Below are 5,896 nucleotides of genomic sequence, written 5' to 3'. Positions count from 1 at the left end.
TTCTGTGTCTCCTCTTCCTCTTTGTCTTCATTCAAGTTACCTGCATTAGAAGAGGAAATACTTGGCGTTTGCCCCCAACTCTGCATTCTTCAGCAAGTGTTCTATGACTCCTAGAGAAAGACTCTCTTTTTTTCTGGGACCCCTGGACTGAGTAATATATGGATCCCACCCTAAGCAAGTGGACATGTCCTGCCTTACATATAGAGACAGAAATATGATCATAATTCCCACAACACCAACAAATAAGGGGAAACAAAGAGGTCAAATGAGTTTTCCAAGATCATTCAGTTGCTGACAAGTGGAGCTGAAGGATGGCTAAGGCACACTGGCTTCTAATGACAACCAAAGACATATGGATAATGTTGATGTCAGCTTATTTGCAACATCCCAATACTTGATACAATCCCACTTAGTACAATTGGATGAAAAGATAAATACATTGCAGTGTGTTGATATAATAGAACATTAATCTACTCCACAATAAAAAAAATGGGTGCTATACATATATAAACAGCAGGGATGGACCTCAGAACTATTACCCAGAATGAAAGATATCACATAGAAAAGACCTTCTTGTGTGACTTTATTTTTGTGAACTTTTAAGAAAGTGTTGAAATCTATAGACAAAGATCTGGCAATTGGTGGTTGGGATTGTGGTCACAGGGATGACTTATGAATCCACAATGGAAAAGAAAGAACCTTCTGGGATGCTGTACTCTCTTAAGAGTTGGCTTGTATGGGTAGTAGAGCAAATCACTTAGATCAGAGAGAACCACGTCCTTGTGACTCCAGTAGAGAGGTTAAAAGTGAGTATGTTGGGGTAGGAGAGATGGCTCAGTAAAGAGCACATGCTACTCTCACAGAGGACCTGAGTCATCACCCAGCACCCATGGCAGGTGGCTTACCACAGTCTGTAAACTCCAGATCAGAAGAAATCTGATGCCTTGAGCCACCTTGGGCATCTGGCTTAGTCACTTGCAGTCTTGAGCACATACCCACCAGCAGACATTTATGAGTACACTACAGATGAAATAAATTATAAAAGGTATTCTAAATGATCATACTTAACATTAAATATATATTTGGAAAATGCATCCCTATTTTCTTGACTTCACCATACCCACCTCTCCTCAAACGTCCCTGTCCATACCAGACAGTCTATTCATCTTCATCTCTGGTATAAGATAATCATGGATTCACGTGATGTCTATTCTAAATTTATAGAAGTGGAATGATAAAGTAATTTTTTTCTTTTCTGACTTTTAACAATCTGTATGTTTTAAGGTATATAGATGCAAATATCACCAAGTAACTCTGTATTTCCTTAGTTGGATACAGCACAGCTTGCTCACTCACTCACCTGGAAATTGTGTTGTTTTATTTCCAGTTTGGGGCTATCATGAATAAAGACACCCTGAACGTTGTTCGGAAGCCTAAGGAAAGCTCCTGACTTTGCTTATTTTCTATATTATTAGTTTTCTATTTTATTTATCCCCGCTGCTAATTTTGTCATTTACTTTCTTTTACTTACTTTGGGTACAATATGTTTTGAATTTCTAGCTTCCTAAGGAGGAAAATTAGAGTGTTGATTATATACCTTTCCTTCATTATAATATGTATATATTTAAAGCCAGTACTTTCCTCTAAGCACATTGCTGATTTTTACACAATATATTTTCATTTTACTACAGTTTGAAATTCATAGTTTCCTCATACAATCTTTTCCATCCATGGGGCATATTAAAAGATGACCCTCTATTTCTAGATATTGGAATATTTGGGGGTTACTTGTTATTGATTTTGGATTTAATGATTTTATTATCAGACAATAATATTTTAAAAATTATATCCTTTGAAATACATTGAACCTCCTCTCTTGGTCTAGCATGGAGGGAGATCAATTTAAGGAGAAGATTCTTTTATATAGAAAAACAAAACAAACAAGCAAAAATCAAAAACTATACTGTGTATCTTGGCAGCTAGAGGGATCTTTGGATACTTTCCAAGGTGGGCATGAATTAAGAAGAGGAGCTACTCTAACTTTGGGGGAACACTGGACCCCTGCTCTGAACTGATACAAATCCCTAGAGACTCTAAATGTCATTGCCTGTCTCTATTCATAATAAGGAATTCTCGTGGTGTTTGGAGCCATTTTAGAGTGTATCTTATAGGTCCTTAAACCTGTTTTAGTTGGTGCCACTTACTGAATATACAATTGACACATACAAATACTAATAAACTTGGAGAATCTTAAGATCCATTCTGATAGTGATGGCCAAGTGGAAGCTACTAAAGTTGTCTCAACTTACTAAAGCAATATCTCATTTATTATAGGCTAACAGAGATGAGTGACAGCCTCAAGGGACTTGCATGATGTAGAGCAAGATGATTCCCATCACATCACGTCTGATAATGCTGAAGACATATGGATCCTGAGGATGATCAACGGTTACCAGAAACCTAATCTGTGGAAGGACAGTGTTTCCCACGGACACTGGTGAGTTTTCCCCTTAGCCTCATCTATCTTCACATAATAGACTCACAAGCAAAAGAGCAATGGTGACATGGGTAGAGATGACACGCGGGCTTCATGACTTTCTGTTCACAAAGTGCAATCTGGCTCCTCTATTACAAATGCCCCATGTGCCCACAAATCATCAAGCTCCTGATAGAGCATCATTCCCAGAGGAATCAGCAGTCAACTGGTGGCAGGAGGTTTACATTAGACCACATCTACTCTAGAAGAAGCAAAGCTGTAATCCTATTGGAGTAAACGATTGTTCTAAAAACAGAGTTGCCTTCCCTACCTGCAATATTTCTGCTATAGCTATCATCCAGCAACTTATATGTGCTATGTTCCCCATCAGAATATTCAGCACAATGTAGCATCAATGGAAGGATCTCATTCTACAGGGAATGTGGTCCTGTCCTAGGCTCATTCTTACAGTCTGACCATGTCCTCCAGTTACTTCTCCAGTCAAACCCTCAATCAACAGCAAATAAACAGAGCTGTTTCTCTCACAGACAGTGGCTGTAGGGGCTGTGAGAGGGTTAGAAACAGTAAGGGTTCCTCTACAACCAATATCATAGTTGCCTATTAGTTTTCACCCTTCCCTTCTCTTTTCTCTGCTTCCACCTTTATCCCCCAACTCCTCTTTTGCTCTTACATTGCAACTCTTGCAAGCCTTCACCAGTAAGCACCCCCCATCCCCATGACTACAATCTGCTGTTCCAGGGGTTTCACTGTCCCAGAGAGCAATGTTTCCCAAGGAGCAGAACAGTAGTTCTCTTAGAGTGGAATATGAGGCTGCCATCTGGGGATTCTCAAACCAATGAACCAACAAGCAAAGAAAGGGTATTAAACTGACTGGGGTGGTTGAGCCTGACTGCCAGGGGATTAGGTTGTTATCACACAATGAGAGAAAGGAGGGGTATCCATGGAATGCAAGAAAACCTGCTGGCAGCCTCTTACTCTTCCTTTGCTTTCTGACTCAAATAAATGGAAAACCATGAGTCAATATAGACTGGACTGTTTACTATCCAATCCCTTTGGGGCCAAAGGTCTGTGTCACACACTAGATAAGGAGCTAGAAGCAGCAACCATACCTGCCAAGCTCAAAGACAACACAGAATGGGGAGTAGAAACAAAGAATTCTGGATGGCTGTGAGCACCTGCCCAGAGGCTGACAGGGATAAATAAGGCTCTCTTACTTTGGTAAAGAATTAGGAGTGTGTCTACAATCCAGTATTTTATCATTTCTTCTTCAAATTTGCTATAGGAGAGAATTATTGGACAGTAAACGGGGAACAAGACCCAAGTCTTTTAGTGCAGGGGTATGGCACATCATGGTATTAATCCCCACAATGCACATAAATGCTTGCCTAGAGTAGTCCACCCCTACCCAAGGCACACATTCTTGCTAACACTTTGATTTAGTTCCACTGAGATCCATTTTGGACCTCTGAATCTAGATCCTAAGACAGTATAGTTGAGCTGTTTAAAGCCATCAAGTGGGTTGTGTTCTGTAACAGCAGCAATAGGATGTTAAAATAGGGCGGTAGCATGGGTTGGATGGCAGGAGGGATGCGAGGTGCTGATCTCTTTGATAGACTTCACCATGAGTCTTCCCTCATTGGGCTTATGTTGAACAACAACTACCTCACAGCTCCTTCTTCTCCCATGGGATCCTCTTTCAGCTCTTCTAAATCCCGAGGCAGATGGGCATTACATCTGTGATAAAGGACACTACTTTTCATACATGATACATCATTAGAATTGGAGAAGCCATAGTGGGTCCTGTCTCCTCTTAAGGTTCTCAGTATACTTGCAAATATTCTAGTATTCTCCTCCACATCAAACCTACCCTCTATCCTCAGACTCAGCGCCATCAGTGGACAATTAAAAAAAAAAAATCCCATAATGTCAAATTACATCAATAAGTGTATTATTCTACCACATCTACAGGCTCTTTTTTCTGCCTCAACTCTAATGCTATGACAGTTTTGCATTTAAACTTCTTTGATTCTTGGTGGTAAGGTTTGTTACAGCACTTTGATGAGCTTGGAGCAGAAACCAGCTCCATGGCCTTCTCTGCCACATTCCACATTCTCTGCATGCAAATAAGGCTAAAGTTCTTGAAGTAGATACATGAAAAGTGTCACCAGGTTGACTTGAGATATCAAGTTATAATGGAACTTATTTGCATTGTTAAACAGAAGGCAGATTGAGAGAAATATGTCTACATGCAAATTGGCTAACATTTGTACCCAAGAGTATTTCTGAATGCTGACCTCAGATGACCACTGTTCCCTGATGGTCTTTGTGCTCTGTCATGCCAGGTCTCTATAGGCTCTCAGACTAAAGCTTTAACATGTGAAGCTCTTGACCAAGGACTGCTTAGCTTCCAAGAGTGTAAGAATCACTATTACCCTTGAAGTCTTAATTATGCACAAAAGAATAATACCTGGAAATGTTTAGACACTTGTACTTTTTGTTGATTCAGTTGACTGTATACACACACACACACACATACACACACACAGAGAGAGAGAGAGAGAGAGAGAGAGAGAGAGAGAGAGAGAGAGAGAGAGAGAGAGAGAGAGAGAGAATATATTAGATTACATTCTATTATTGTTTAAACACCATGTCCAAAATCAACTCAGTGTGTTAAGGGTTGATTTCTTCTCACAGATTATATTCCATCACTGAGAGAAGCCAAATTAAAAAAGCTTAAGGCAAAATCCTAGAAATAGGAACAAAGGAAATCTACATATAGAACTTGCTCACCATGGGTCACTCAGTTTGCTTTCTAAGCAACCAAAGAAACCTAAGACCAGCTTGTAGATGACACTGCCCAGAGTGGGGTGAACCCCACATCAATCATTAATCTAAAAAATGTGCTCACACATGTCTACAGGCCAATCTTATGGAACTATTTTCTCAATTAAGGTCACCTCTTCCCAGATGATTCTAGCTTTGTCAAGTTGACCAAAATTTGCATATATTATGTGTGTGTATGCATTTATGCCATATATTATGATTATATATATATGTATATGTATATATATATATATGTGTGTGTGTGTATATGTATATGTCACATATGGCATCTATGATACATATATATGTATACACACACATATATACTTTTTAATAAAATAGGAAACAAATTTTTACCATTGCAACTAACACATTATTTAATCTCTAGAGAGCCATTTTATTCCCCTGGGCCTCAGTTTCCCTACCTGAAAAGTAAAGTAATTAGACCTCGTACTTTAAAACACATTCTATCACTAATTGCCTGTTATTATCTAGATAATGAGGAAACCCTTTGGGTAGAAGAGGAGAGACTCCCTAACTGTGGCTTCTTACTGGGCAGAAAGATTCCTGGGCAGC

This window comes from Mus pahari, chromosome 10 (genome assembly GCF_900095145.1).
Source record: "Mus pahari chromosome 10, PAHARI_EIJ_v1.1, whole genome shotgun sequence".
Classification (NCBI taxonomy): Eukaryota; Metazoa; Chordata; class Mammalia; order Rodentia; family Muridae; genus Mus; species Mus pahari.
Note: the sequence above shows the minus strand (reverse complement) of the source record.